Below are 14,173 nucleotides of genomic sequence, written 5' to 3'. Positions count from 1 at the left end.
GGGGTTGTTGGGAGGATTAACCCACTACCTTGTCTGACAAACACCACAGTTGTTTTCCTGCACCCCACTCCCTCCCACACAGCCCCACTCCTCAGGGGCCTGCCCAGATAACATCCCTGTGCTGTCACTTGTCATGATCGCTCTTATTCTATTTTTAACATTATTAGTGCTGCTGTGGTGGCAAATTCACTCTATGAAGAGTCTCCTCCCTGCCTCCCGAGCAGAATATTAATAGAGTGGAAAGGTTGGGAATCCAGATTGAACCCAAGTTCAAACCTCAGTCCTGCAACATGGGATCTGGACCCAATATTTAGCCCCAGGCAGTAAAACATGTAGGACTTACAAGCTGCCCACCTGGGCTTACATCCCGGCACACACACCACTAATGGTGTGACTCTGAACAGCTATTTACACTCAGCTTCAGGGTCCTCATCCATGAAACAGGGATAATACTCAAAAAGTACCTCCTGGGATTCCTACGAGGATAGAGAGAAGATGTCCCTGGACACCTACAAGTGGGACATAAATGTCTGTGCTCTTCATTCTAAAGCAGAGGAGAAAGAGTGGAGAGTTGGGAAGGAGACACAGGTCAGATGCACAGTCCACACTCCCTCAGGGACAGTGCCTCCCTTCCCACATCTCCCTGTGGCACACAAGGCATAAAGCCTTCTCTTCTTCAAGTCCTCCAAAAATCTCTTAACTGTCGTTCAAACCTACAAATTCCTACCTCCCCTGCAAGCTTTCTGAATTGTATCTGAAAACATCTCCAGCCCCTTTCCCAAGTGGACCAACAGAAAAGGCCCCCAAATTCTCTCAAATATCAGTCAGTCTAATATTGAGCACAACTCCCTCCAATGGCCCTGCAGCCAGGAAAGTCTCAGTAGAGCTTCTCCCAAGATCTCCCGATGATTAACCACTAGGAGACCCTCTTCATGCTTTCATTGTCCTGCTGGGCCAAAAGCTCCCTCACCTTGTCCCCTAGCCATGTGCCTTCAACCTCCTAGACCACAAATACTGGGCAAAAACTTGTGATTTCCTTTACTACATGCCAAACACTGTGCTGAGATGGATGTTTCTCTATCATTTAATGCTCTGTCTTAGATAGCTCACAGTGCTCTAACAGAATACCACAGACTGGATGTCGTCAACAATAGACATTTATTGCTCACAGGTCTGGGGGCTGGGGGTCCAGGGTCAAGGTGCTGGCAGACTTGGTTTCCCATGAGGACCAGCTTGCAGATGGTCACCTTTTTGCCATGTCTTCATATGGCCTTTCCTCGGTGTGAACACTGGGAAGGGGGATGGAATGGGAATGGGAGCAAGCTCTCTGCCATTTCTTCTTCTGAGGACACTAGTCCTGTCCTATTAGGATCCCACCCTTATGACATCATTTGAACTTAATTTTTTCCTTAGAGGCTCCTTCTCCACATAGAGTCAATCTGGGGATCTGGGGTTTCCTTTTTGAATTGTGTGCTGGATGACATTGAATATAAAACACTCCCAATCACTGTTGGAGGAAAGTTTTACTGATCAGTATGGTTTACTGATAAGGCCCTGGTAATCTTGCCCAGGGTCACATAGCCAACAAGTGTGTGGTCATCCCAAAGGTTTACTTTCAGGGGAAGGGCCTCGTCCAAGCCACAGTGCCTGGACACTGAATTCCCAAGAGCCCCTCAAGGGCTGAGAACATCCAGGATAAAGGGAGTTCTAATGGGCTGGGAGATTTCCAAGAAACCTCCCCTTTCAGATTTTCAGTAAAGATGCACATAACACCACAAAAATACCTTTTAATTCTCAAGATACGTTTTCCTATGTTCCTTCTACAACCAGAGAACACCTGCTATCTGTCCAACATTGTTTTTGATTGATACCTGTCCATCAGTAGTAGACAAAATAAACCTGATCCTCACTCTTAGGGAACTTTCGGTGCAGTCGAGGGTTACAGACAAAGAGGCAGAAGGAAGAGACTAGCTCAGTGGGACCTTTTATCCAGTGTGTTAGTTTACTTTCTGTTACTGTAAGAGAACACCTGAGAGCGGGTGACTTATAGAGAATAGAAGGTTATTTTGGCTCCACGTTCTAAAGGATGAGAAGTCCAGGAGCATGGCTCTGGCATCAGCTCTGCTTCTGGTGAGGGCCTCATGTTGCTTTGACTCATGGTGGAAAAGGAAGCAGGTATAGGTGAAAGAGACAAAGCGCAAGGGGAGCTATCCAATCCTGTTCTTAGAGAATTAACCAGGTTGAGGCACTAATCCTGCTTAATGACCTAATCACCTCTTAAGCGCCCCACGTTCCAACACCACCATAATGCAATCAAATTCCAACAGGAGTTTCGAAGCCACATTCACGCTACAATACCTAGCTTTGAGGCTCTGCAGGGATAGAATGAGCATACTTTGCTCATTCCACCACGAGAGCGCTTGCTTTCACCACGTTGACAGTGCCTACATACCAGTACAGCATGCACAGATAAATAAAATAGCCAGTCCAGTTATTTGATTGGTTTGACTGTTAGAGCAGAAGTTAAAAACGCAGAACCCTGCCTTCCTCCAGAATGGCTTCCATTCAACTCCTTTTGCCAGATTCTCATTAACTATCTACCAGGGCAAAGCCCCATGCTAGGCACTGGGCAAGCTTTGGGGGACATTGCAAAGAATGCCCTCCCAGCAGGAAAATGACTCTCTGATCACCACTAGCCCAGTCATGAGGAAAGTCCTGCGCCTTTGGATCCCTTAAATGGCTGAACTCTGAGATGAAAAATCAAACTCCAACCTTAGGCTTGACCTTCACTGGTCCAGCTGAAGGTCAGTAACCCCTCCTGCCCACCCATCCTGAGCTGGAGAGGTGAGAGGGAAAGACAGAGGGTTTTATTATACCACCCAGGCCACGCCTGCCAAGTTCTCCCTAAACCGCTTCAAAAAAAAAAAAAAAGATGAAGTGAAAGAGAATTGGAAAAATGGAACCCCCTACATCCCAGAAATATTACTTTCATGAGCTGTATGAATTATTTAACAGACAGCTGAAAAGACCAAACTCAACAGAAGAATACAAAAAAACCAACCCGCAGTACAGACACCTTCCCCGAAGCCCATGACAATGAAATGTGTTTTATGCCCCAGATCAACATGCCAGAGAAGGAGGCTTCGGAGACAGATGCCCACAGGGATCATTAGCCCCTTATCTCTCAACCCTTTGCCACCAGCATCCAGATCTCTGAGCCTGGGCAGCCCAGGGGGGAGAAACGCTGAAAAGTGTGTATATTGTAAGTGTTGGTTAAACAACCCCACCGTATTCTTATTTGCTGGAGGTTTTAGGGAGCAGATGTAGGACTGGCAGGGCTTGGAGCTGGCGATGTTGTTCTAGTTCACTCAGAGCCAACACGGAAGGGAAAAAAGCCACACACACAAACAAAAAAAAATAAAAGAAGCTGCATTTGGTGTGTGCGCGCCTGGGTGTGCGCACTCTCCTCTGCGCCAGCCCCTTGTTCGAGGCTCCTTGGAGTCGAGCTGACCCATGCAAAACCAGGCTTGGGGCCCGGCCAAGAGAGATAGAACTTCTCCCAGAGTCTGCATGAGGGTGCCTCTCCATTCACCGGCTCACTGCAAGTCTCCCCGCCGGCAGGCGCGAGGGGGCTGGGGCAGCGACTCGCCCATCGCAGGCTTGGTGCTCTCGGTTGCTAGAGAAAGGGCAAACAAATGGAGAACCAACTATAAAGGCAGCCAGCAGCAGTGAGGCAGCGCTGCAGCTGCCAGGCAATAACTTAGATAGTTACAGCTGCCATCACCTAGTTCATGCAAGCTTTTTAATATCTTTTGGCAGCTCTCGGTGTCACAGCACAAAGGGAGAGTTGGCACTTCGCAGCACACTTTGTTTGACATAACTGTAGGCAGGACCCAGCTGATACCTTCAGTAATGTGGATGGGTTTGCTCTTAAGGTGCGTTTAAGCACATCCAACGGGAGGGGTTTTCCCCCCAACTCTCTCTCCCTTCCTGCCACCCCCTGTTCACGTTCAGGCCATGCAACACCCCTAAATCACACATTGGAAACCAGACCAGATTAATGGGAGGACTCCGGGGGTGCACAGCATAAGGTTGGCCCCATAAGCACCAAGGTAAGGAGGACAGGAAAGCAATGCAGGGAAGATGGGGACACAGGAAGGAAGGGGAAAGGAGCAAAGGAAAAGAGTGAGCTTCAGAACTCTTCCCGAGCCACATCAAGAGACTCAGAGCCTCTTTCCCCCTCTACCCCTAGAGGATTTTACATAAAGCAGAATGCCACCATCTTGCTTCCGGCTCTTCGCTCTTCACAGTTATTCATTGCTTGGCTGAACACCTCCTCCCCAGTTGCACAGGCACCCAGCTTGCTCCAGGTATCTTCCTGCCCTGTTGTGACTCTTTCGAGGGCCAATAGCTAAGAAAGCAGTTTGCAGAAGCACCTCCCCAGCTCAGGGAGTTGTCATGACAATTTTCGTTGATCCCTCCACCCAGCCAGGCATCCTTGTTTGGCGGATCCAGGAGCCTTGCTGGGGCTGGAAATGGTCTTCTCTAAGGCCCTATGGCACAGATGGGCCTGAAGAGAGCATGCAGGCAGAGGAGGAGCAGAAGATGAGTGTGGGACTCGAGGCAGGGAAGGGGCGGGACAGACACTGCCCACTCTGAGCTCTTTAGGCACAGAGGGGAATCATCACTTCCCTGGTGCCAGTACCCAGTCATTCTGTCCCACCGTACATTTCCTTTGTGCATCCTTCTAGGCAGTGGTTCTGGCTGCCTGCAGGATCCTCTTGGAGAAGGTTACCAGGAAAAAGCAGAAAGAAGGAGCCCTGGGGATTATCAAAGATGATCATGGCTCCTGTGTTAGCTTCCATCACTATAACAAATCCCTGGGATAATCACCTTATGAAGAGAAAAGGTTTGTTTAGGCTCATAGCCCTGGAGGATCCAGCCCATGATCAATTGGCCCACTGCTTTGGTCCTGACACAGGGCAGCACATCATGGTAGGAATGCATGTTAGACAAAAGCCTACAGGGAGAAAAAGAGAGACCGAGGAAGGGGCAGGTCCCTGGACTCTGATTTGAGGCATGCACTCAATGACTTCAAGACCTCCTGCTAAGCCCCACCTGTTAAGGCTTCTACCACCTTCCAACTGTGCCTCTCTGGAGATCAAGCCTCCAACACAGAGAACTCTGGAGGCCAGTAAAGACCCACACTCTAACAGCTCCTGATTGTTCTGGTTGTTATCTGCTAGGGCTGCCATAACAAAGCACCACGAGCAGAAGCTTCAACGACACCCATCATTGTCTCTTAGTTCTGGAGGCTGGAAGTCAGAGATTTGGTGTCAGCACATTGGATTCTTCCTAAGAGCTCCGAGAGAAGCTCTTGTCCCAGGCCTTTCTCTTGGCCTCTGGTGGTTTCCTGGTGATCTCTGGCCTACCTTGGCTCGTAGATACACCACTCCAATCTCCACCCCCATCTTCACATGGAATTCTCCCTGTGTCTATTTCCAAATTTCTTCTTTTTCATAAAGACCCTCCAATGTGATCTCATCTTAACTGACTACATCTGCCAAGACCATGTTTCCAAACAAGGTGACCCTCTGAAGCACTAGGGGTTAGGACTCCAACATAGGAATTTGGGGGAGCACAACTCAACCTATACGGTCGGGTAGCTACTATGCACCAGACACCATGTTGTACACTTACTGGTATTGTTTCCAAACCTCTCCCAGTCCTGCAACATGAGTAGTATCATCCTCATTTTACAGAGAAGGAAAATAAGGCTCAGAAAGGTCCAAGGTCCTGCCTGAAGTTAGATGACACTAGTGCCACCTGGTCATAATACCTTTGCTGACAACATAGGGGCTGGCCCCTGCTACATTCTTCCCCTAGCACCCCAGATGGGATCTGTCTCCCCTCAGCCTTCTCTTTATGAGCACCTTAGGCCTAGGATCACTGGATTCCACCAGATTCCAACATAAGTTGCTCTCTGAGTTGTTTTCTCCAGCGTGAACATGGCAGGTGGTCTGCGGGTGTGGAGCCTTGGGTGGCTGTGGGAGGCAGGGTGTGTTGGGTTGGAGCCTGGCTCTTCTGCACATGCTGCCCTTGCTTGGCAAGAGTCTTCACTTCTCCCGAGCCCTAAAGGAAACAAAAATATTGTATGCTTACTCCTATGCATTCATTTAGTATCCAATATCCAATTATTATTTTTAAAATTTTTTTTAGTTGTTGATAGACCTTTATTTTTTAAATTTATACACAGTGCTGAGATTCGAACCCAGTGCCTCACACATGCCAGGTAAGGGCACTACTATTGAGCCCCAGCCCCAGCCTCATCCACTTATTATTGATTAAATGATAAAATAATGGTGAGGCAGTACTTGTTATATATTGGGGATCGAAAAACATCAGCTTCCTCTTTCCTTTCTCAACATGTCTCCCATCTTTCCCTCCCCACTAGCAATGCTATCTCCTTAGGGAATACAAGGTCACCCTCCATCAAGATGAGCAAACACCCATGCAGTTCAGCAAGCAACAGCTGTGTATTTGCCGTCACCCAAATAGATAAATAAGTGGCCTTTGCTGATCACTTAGCTCAGGCCAGGCACTATTCTAACCATATTACACTAAGGAGGACTCATTAATATTCCCACTTTACAGATGAGGAACCCAAGAACAAAAAGGTTATACATGTTGTAAATCTTTGAAAGTCAATTGCTCTATCACTCTGCTCTTATTTTACAAAATACGGTTTTACTTACTCAGAGGGAGATCTGAATTAGGAGAAAGTCACCGTGTGGTTGTCTAGTAGAAATTGTACTTTTATCCCCATGAAACTGCACCCCTCAGTCCACCCCAGATGGCAATGCCCCAGTAACCAAGCAAAGCAGGCCAGACAGGACCTCAGAGCTGACCTACCAGGAGCAGGGAATATAGTTCTTTCAAGGGGCATAAGCCTTGCTCCTACTATAATATTTGCATTGCTCTTTACTTCCCGAACACTTTTTCCCTGATAGTGTAAAGTATACATCAGTGTCTCCAAATGCTGAGTTTAAATACTAAAGTCCATATGAATGGGCTTTCCCTATATATTTAAGATGTGTCAAGAGGCCCCAGGCTTCATGGTACAGCCTCACTTCTAGATAAGTTTTTTATTCAATGCCCAGATTCCCTTCCCAAACTAAGTAAGAGGGGTTTCATTTCCTATTTCCTACTTCCAATCAAAAATGCAGCTTCTCCTAGCCCTGTTGGTGCTGAATCATTCCAGCAGTTTCCAAAACAAAATTAGATACAGCCCCAGCTTGAGAAATGTTCCACCTCCTGGACTCACGGCATTTGGGATTATTATTCACTTATTATCATTCAAAACAAATAAGAATGATAAAACATCAGTTGGAGTCACTCCAGGATACAAGAAACTGGAATATCTAATAAAAACCATAGTATTCCACAAATAGAAACTATTAGAAAATGCAGAAAAACAATGGCAGAGGACATTCTGCACCTTCCCCCCAAAAAAACAGATCACCTGAAATAACAGAGCAGTTCTCCATGTCCAATCCACTGGACACAAAGAGTACTGTTCAGAGCACCCTTAATTCAAGCCTCAGAGAAAGAAAACCTGTGAGAATCATCCAGCACTGAGTAGGACATCACTTTTAGTTTCCTTTCCTCTTTCATCACATTTGGTGAACTTCCTTCAACCTGAACTCTCTGTCGCTAAGGAGAAAAGGTTGTCACATCCAGGCATTCTTTGCCCTCCACTAGAAAACATCCAGCGACCCCCCACATCCAGGAAGTCTCATGATTTCACAAAGGGCCTTGACACCCATATTTCAGCCTGAGCAAATGTTTAACTCGAACTTGGGAAACATCACGGGATGCTGAAATCCACTCACATTCCAAGACTGACCTTCCCATGGGAGAATGTGGCCGGTCGGTTCGTGCTTGGTTGACTCCTGTTTGATCTGCAGAGAAAGATGGCCATGGATTTCACAGACCCGGGAACCCATGTTCACTCAGCTCCCCCGCACACGAGCCCTTCCCTTGCCTCCTCTGACTGATGGTCTCCATTTCTGGAATCTCCTGCATTGGCTCCTCCACCGTCTGAAGACAGCCTCATTCCTGAGATGCCTGACTCTGGGGATGTTGACCTCTTCCTCTACCAGATGGCAGAGTTCACCCCCCAGTGCTTCCAGACCTATGTCCAGAAAGAAAATAGGCAGGGACAAGCAGACCTGAGGTCCAGGGGACCACTGTCTTGTCTTCCCATCTCCCTCCACACCCCTCAACCATCAACTCCCACTGCCACTTATTATTATTATTATTATTATTATTATTATTATCATTATCATTATTATTATTATTATTATTAGTTGTACATGGAAACAATGCCTTTATTTTATTGATTTGTTTTTATGTGGTCCTGAGAATCGAACCCAGTGCCTCACACATGCTAGGCAAGCGCTCTACCACTGAGCCACTCCCCAGCCCCCCACTGCCATTTTTCAAATGGGAAATGGCAGAAGGGCAAAGTGAAGAAGAGGAGGAAGTGAGATTCAGAACAGTTGGTACCAGCTTTGTAACAGGGTGGAGGACTGCAGAGTCAGATCCTTTTTTTTTTATTTACAATAATGTATTGAATCTTTGCATGCAATCAGAAAAAAAAAAAGTCTTTCATCATAGTATTCCTATTACCAAAAATTTTTCTAAACATGGGAACAGCCAGACTGGGGTCATAGCTCAGTGGTAGAGAGCTCGCCTAGCAAGTGTGACCCTGGGTTCGATCCTCAGCACCACATAAAAATAAATAAATAAAATAAAAGGTATTAAAAATGGGAACCACCTATATATCTAATGATGGGGAATTTGTTAAGTTAATCCAAATAATTGAATAGAATGCAATAATTCAAGATGCTATTTACAAGGATCTTAAGGACTAGGGAACTGCCGATGACACAATGTTTGGTTTAAAACAGGATGTGCTTACATACAGCTTAATCTCAGCTATATAAATATGGAAAAAATATACAGTACCAGATATTCTTTTGTCTGCCAGTATCCCCTTCCCCCTTTTCCATTTCCAGTTTTTCCAGGAACTTTTGCACATCCCCCCCGCCATCTCTCTCTTGCTCTCTCTCACACACACACACATACACACACTTACAGACCAAGACCTGCAACTCCTTCAAGAGGAGTCGATGTGCACAATATGGCTGCGGCCACAGCGGATGGGTCCAGGGTGGACATCTGACCTAGGCCAGGACAATTCTCTTCTTCTCCAGTAATTCTGAAATTGGGACTGAGGGAATCTTTCTTTCCAGCAGCAGACACAGTAGAAGAAGAGTGCCTAGAGGCTGCAGAGGTGAGCCCGTGTGACCTGCCCGGTGGGCCAGAGACCCTGGCAGCAGATCAGATTGAGGACAGAGGAGAGGAGGCAAATGCAGGCAAGAAGAAGTAGGAGGCCAAGAAGGAATATCCTGACCGCACCCCAGTTCCCTGTCTTGCTGAGTCTGAGACCTGGCCACAATTCTGCTCTTGGGGTCCACGAGACAGACAACCCCAGGCCCTTATAATAAAGTCTCCATCTTTTCTAGCCCTTCAAATTGTATTTACTAGTAACCAAAAGAACACTAACTATGTGCTCCCTCAAACACCCCATGACCTCTACACTCTCTTATTATAGTAAAATATTGGGAGGGGGGGCAGGGTGTGTGATTCTAAGTGACTTCTGTTTCCTTTTTTATTTTCCCAAGTTTCCCATGATGAACATTTTTATTATTTGGGTTTCAGTGTCTATCTCCAAATCTACCACCTTAATTCACTGACACACAATATACATACTTTGCCCATAATTAAAAGAAAACCTTTAGTTATCAGAAAATATACATTTACTGAATTTGTGTGTGTGTTGTGTGGAGTGTGTGTATGTGTGTGTGTGTGTGTGTGTGCAGCAGTAGTAGTAGTAGTAGTAGTAGTAGTAAATCTTCATATCAGACAGAAACCAAAATTCCTGGAGACAGTCTTGGTGAATGTTTCCATGCTCCCTCCACGTCATGGTGTTTCTGGTGGGCTCAGAACCTCAAGGCCTCTGAAGTGCTGCCATGGGCCCTGCCCTTGCTGGCCACAGCCCAGTGCCAGCCTGGTCTTCAGACACACCTCCCATTCCAGTCACTCTAAAGTCTCTACTGACTCATTATCCCGAAGCCAGCCATTTGCATGTCTTACCAGAAAGGAAGAGCAGGAAAATCTCCCCCATCTTTTTACATGGTGTGACCATTTCTTTTCTTCCTTTGCTCCTCAAAACTACTGCCATTTTGACCTCTCCTGGGTCCTGTCTTTTCTCCCAGTGAAGCTGTCAAAAGCTCTATTCTTTGGAAGCCCAGAGCAAACCCTCTTTTCTCTCTGAGAATCAGAATACTTGGTTGGCACACCCCCTAGTGGTGGCCTAATGAATCCCCCTTAATTACTACAGGGTACAACCCCCAGGGTTTCTCAAAGTGTGTTCCACTGGACCCTAGTTCTACAGAAAAAAAAAAAAAAAATAGCAGAAGAGAAAAGTAAGAAAAGAAAGTCAAATTTAGAAACATTGGGACAAATAAAAGTAATTGATGTGCTTTCTTAGTGGTCTCCTCAAAGTCTTGAATATGCTAATTAGCCTTAGGAACCCCATTGGATTCTTTTGGTTATAAGTAAATATAATTCAATGGGCTAGATAAGATGGAGACTTTATTATAAGGGCCTGAGGTTGTCTGTGTCGTGCATGGTATTCCAGATTTATTCTATCAAACTTTTAGGGAATAATTGCATGGCTCTTTATTGAGCATGTACTATCAATCATAATATGCCCACTTACAGATGGTAAAACTGACACTCACCAGGGTCAAATATCTTGCTTCCATTAGGTTGACATGACACTGAAGTCTGAGTTCTTGGCCATGAGGATATCCTGGTTTTACATCTATTCCAAGAAACTGTTGTGCAAATTCCACTTCTACATGTTGTTCTTCTTGGTCCCTATATTACCAAGGACAGTGGAGGACCACAAAGGGGAGAGAGGGCTCCCTCACTGCCTTTGGAAGCTTCTGGTTTCCGCGGTGAGAAAGGAAGAGTCAATGTCTCCGTGCCACAAATTCCCCTTGCAATCATCAGCAAAAGGGGATGTGATAGGACATCATGTGGGGAGCCCAAGAGATGCACACTTTCGGATGATATTATGAAAAATACAGTAGGCTACTTTATAATTTATTTTTTGCAAAGAGAAGCTTGATTGTTTTTGAGCCTTATTACCTGTTGACCTGGTTTTATTACCAATAGGATATTTTGCAGGCATATGTTTTTTCATCTGTTAAAAAAAATGAAAAGGATAATACCTCACATTTTTTTAATGTCAAATTTAAGTACATAAATCATTTAAAAGCTTAACTAGCAGGGTGGACTTTTGAGGAGATAAGTTTTAAATAACAGATGCCAAAGATCATTTGACTGACATAACTGAAACTTTAGACTTCAGGCACAGCTGGATCCAGAGGACAAAATGAGACTATCATTAAATCTAAATGCAAGGTACTTACATTTATAGAAAAAGGAAATAGAGGGCTGGGGTTGTGGCTCAGTGGAGGCTGGGGTTGTGGCTCAGTGGTAGAACACTTGCCTAGCACAGGTGAGGCATTGGGTTGGATCCTCAGCACCACATAAAATAAATAAAAAAGAAAGGTCCATCAACAACTAAAAAATATTTTTTTAAAAAAGAAAAAGGAAATAGAATATAATGCTATAAAATTTTTTAGTCCCTTATCCTGGCTGACATTGATACTGCAAATAATTACATGAATGTTAAGAGTTTGGGGATGGACCCTTCTCCTTCAACTTTGCCTTTCAGCTACCCTTATTAAACATCTCTGTAGAGATTTGATTTTTCTATCTGTAAAAATGGGCACCCGACTCCTGGTTTTCCACTTCAGTGGAAGCTAGAAGTTGTAAAGCTATCAAATGCTTTTTCCTCAGAGGACTAAATTTTGGGATATATATGCATATACATATATATATGCATATATATACATATATATGCATATACATATATATATATTCCTATTAATGTTTGCAGAAATAGCACTTTATACAAGCAAAGGGTTTCCTGTGTATCTATTTGTTTTACAAATTTATCATTTAAAACTCCATAATTAGCCTGCCAAAACCTATACCTTCAACATTACAACCACAATTTAAAGTCAATTAAGCCACAGGGGGAGGGAAAAGAAAATATAATTTTTCAAAAATATATTTTTTAAAGTTTACACTGTGTGTGCATGTGTGTATTTGCAAGACATATATAAATGGCAAGACATATATAAATGGCAAACTTTAAAAAAAAAGAAAAAAAAAAGACAGATAGATAGTCCCAGATTTTAATACCACCCCCAAGGTAGAACAGGTGGTGAAAATATAATAAAACATGTTGCGAGGAACTTGTCATGAATTTTAAAAACAAAAACGCCTACAGACCAAATAAACTGCTCTGACACTCGGCTAAATCTGAAGTTCCCAAACTATTTTAAATGACAAAGCAGAAGTTCCCAAGAGAGAGAGTCCAACAGAAATGGTTTGAGGGCAATTGCTGCCGAACTCACACAGAATAGAGCTTGGATAGACAGGCAGAGGCGGAGCCTGCTCCCCCTTGCCACCTGGGCCACTTGATGTTCGCAGACCCTCAGGACCAGACCATGTGTGCAGGGCAAGGAATCTGTCGACAAGCTTCTGGGAGCCTCCTGCACCCATCTCCCACCTGCCTGGTGGCTTGTCCATGGACCCAAAGGCAACTGTTTGGGGCATTTGACCAGCAACGAGCCTTATGCTTGCCAGTAACCACGTCCAGATGTCCTGCTGGAAGGCAGGCAGGAGCCCGGGCCCTGGTGGAGGGGGACACGCTCCCTCAGCAGCGCCCCCTACAGGCCCTCGCCGTTCGTTCATCACAACCTCACCTGCCCTTCGATCTTGGTCGCATTTGAAAGCAGCACAGAGAGGAGAGCACAGCTCTATTTCACAATAAGAGGAAAAGTGATTTACCCAAGATCACAGAGCTGAGATGACAGCCCTAAATGTCTGGCTCCTTGTCTAGCCCTGTGTCTACTAGAATAAGCTCATTAAGATCATCTGGGGATGAAGGGTGGGGAGGGGTCCCATTCTGGTCCCCCATTCCAGGCTCCCAAGTTCAAATGCCTAAAGAGGTCAGAAGAGGGGTGGAGGAGGTGAGCCTGCCGTACAGCGCACTGGAAAGCCCGTGTCAGGACAGGCAGCTGCCTCCGGGCATCATCAGCGCATTGCTATTACACAAAACAGCCAAGTGAAGGCAGAGAGCCGAATCTTTATGTGGAATGTCCTGGATATTTAAATATCGATTTTGTTGCCAACCACTAGGATAACTACTGACAAAAAAAAAAAAAAGACTTCCATAAATAACAAGACCATGTAGAGGCATTAGACCCCTTGTGCACGGATGATATGGTGGTTCCTCAAAATATTAACAAAGAATAACCAAGATTCAGCACTTTTACTTCTGGGAACATACCCAAAAGAAAAGCAGGGATTTAAGCAGATGTTTGCAAGCCCATGTTCATAGCAGCATTAATCACAATGGCCAAAAGATGGAAGTGACACCTGTCCATCAGAGGATGATTGGATGAACAAATGTGGTATGAAGTAACAATAAATGTTGGCGAGGATGTGGGGGAAAGGTACACTCATACATTGCTGGTGGGACTGCAAATTGGTGCAACCACTATGGAAAGCAGTGTGGAGATTCTTCAGAAAACTTAGAAGGGAACCACCATTTGACCCAGCTATCCCACTCCTCACCATATACCCAAAGGACTTAAAATCAGTATACTACAGTGATGCAGCCACATCAATGTTTATAGCAGCCCAGTTCACAATAGCTAAGCTATGGAACCAACCTGGTGTCCTTCAACAGATGAATGGAATTACTCAGCCATAAAGAAGAATGAAGTGAGAGCATTTGCTGATAAATGGATGGAACTGGAGACTATCATGCTAAGTGAAATAAGCCAATCCCCCCAAAACCAAAAGCCAAATGTTCTCTCTGATATGTGGATGCTAACACACAATAAGAAGTGGAGGAGAATAGAACTTCATTGGATTAGACAAAGGGGAACAAAGGGAA

General features: G+C 45.1%; 1 long non-coding RNA gene across 1 annotated transcript; it reads right to left on the bottom strand.

Moving 5' to 3' along the window:
• Positions 1-1,139: 1,139 nt before the first annotated feature.
• Positions 1,140-8,187, bottom strand: LOC120887383 (uncharacterized). Its single transcript, XR_013426545.1, has 2 exons — positions 7,907-8,187; positions 1,140-6,132 (listed from the first exon to the last, which is right to left on the bottom strand). It is a non-coding gene; the product is annotated as an uncharacterized LOC120887383 (long non-coding RNA).
• Between the last annotated feature and the right edge of the window lie 5,986 nt (positions 8,188-14,173).

This window comes from Ictidomys tridecemlineatus, chromosome 10 (assembly GCF_052094955.1).
Source record: "Ictidomys tridecemlineatus isolate mIctTri1 chromosome 10, mIctTri1.hap1, whole genome shotgun sequence".
In the NCBI taxonomy this organism is placed as follows: Eukaryota; Metazoa; Chordata; class Mammalia; order Rodentia; family Sciuridae; genus Ictidomys; species Ictidomys tridecemlineatus.
The sequence above is the reverse complement of the archived record's forward strand: the minus strand, read 5'-3'. Positions and strand labels throughout refer to the sequence as shown.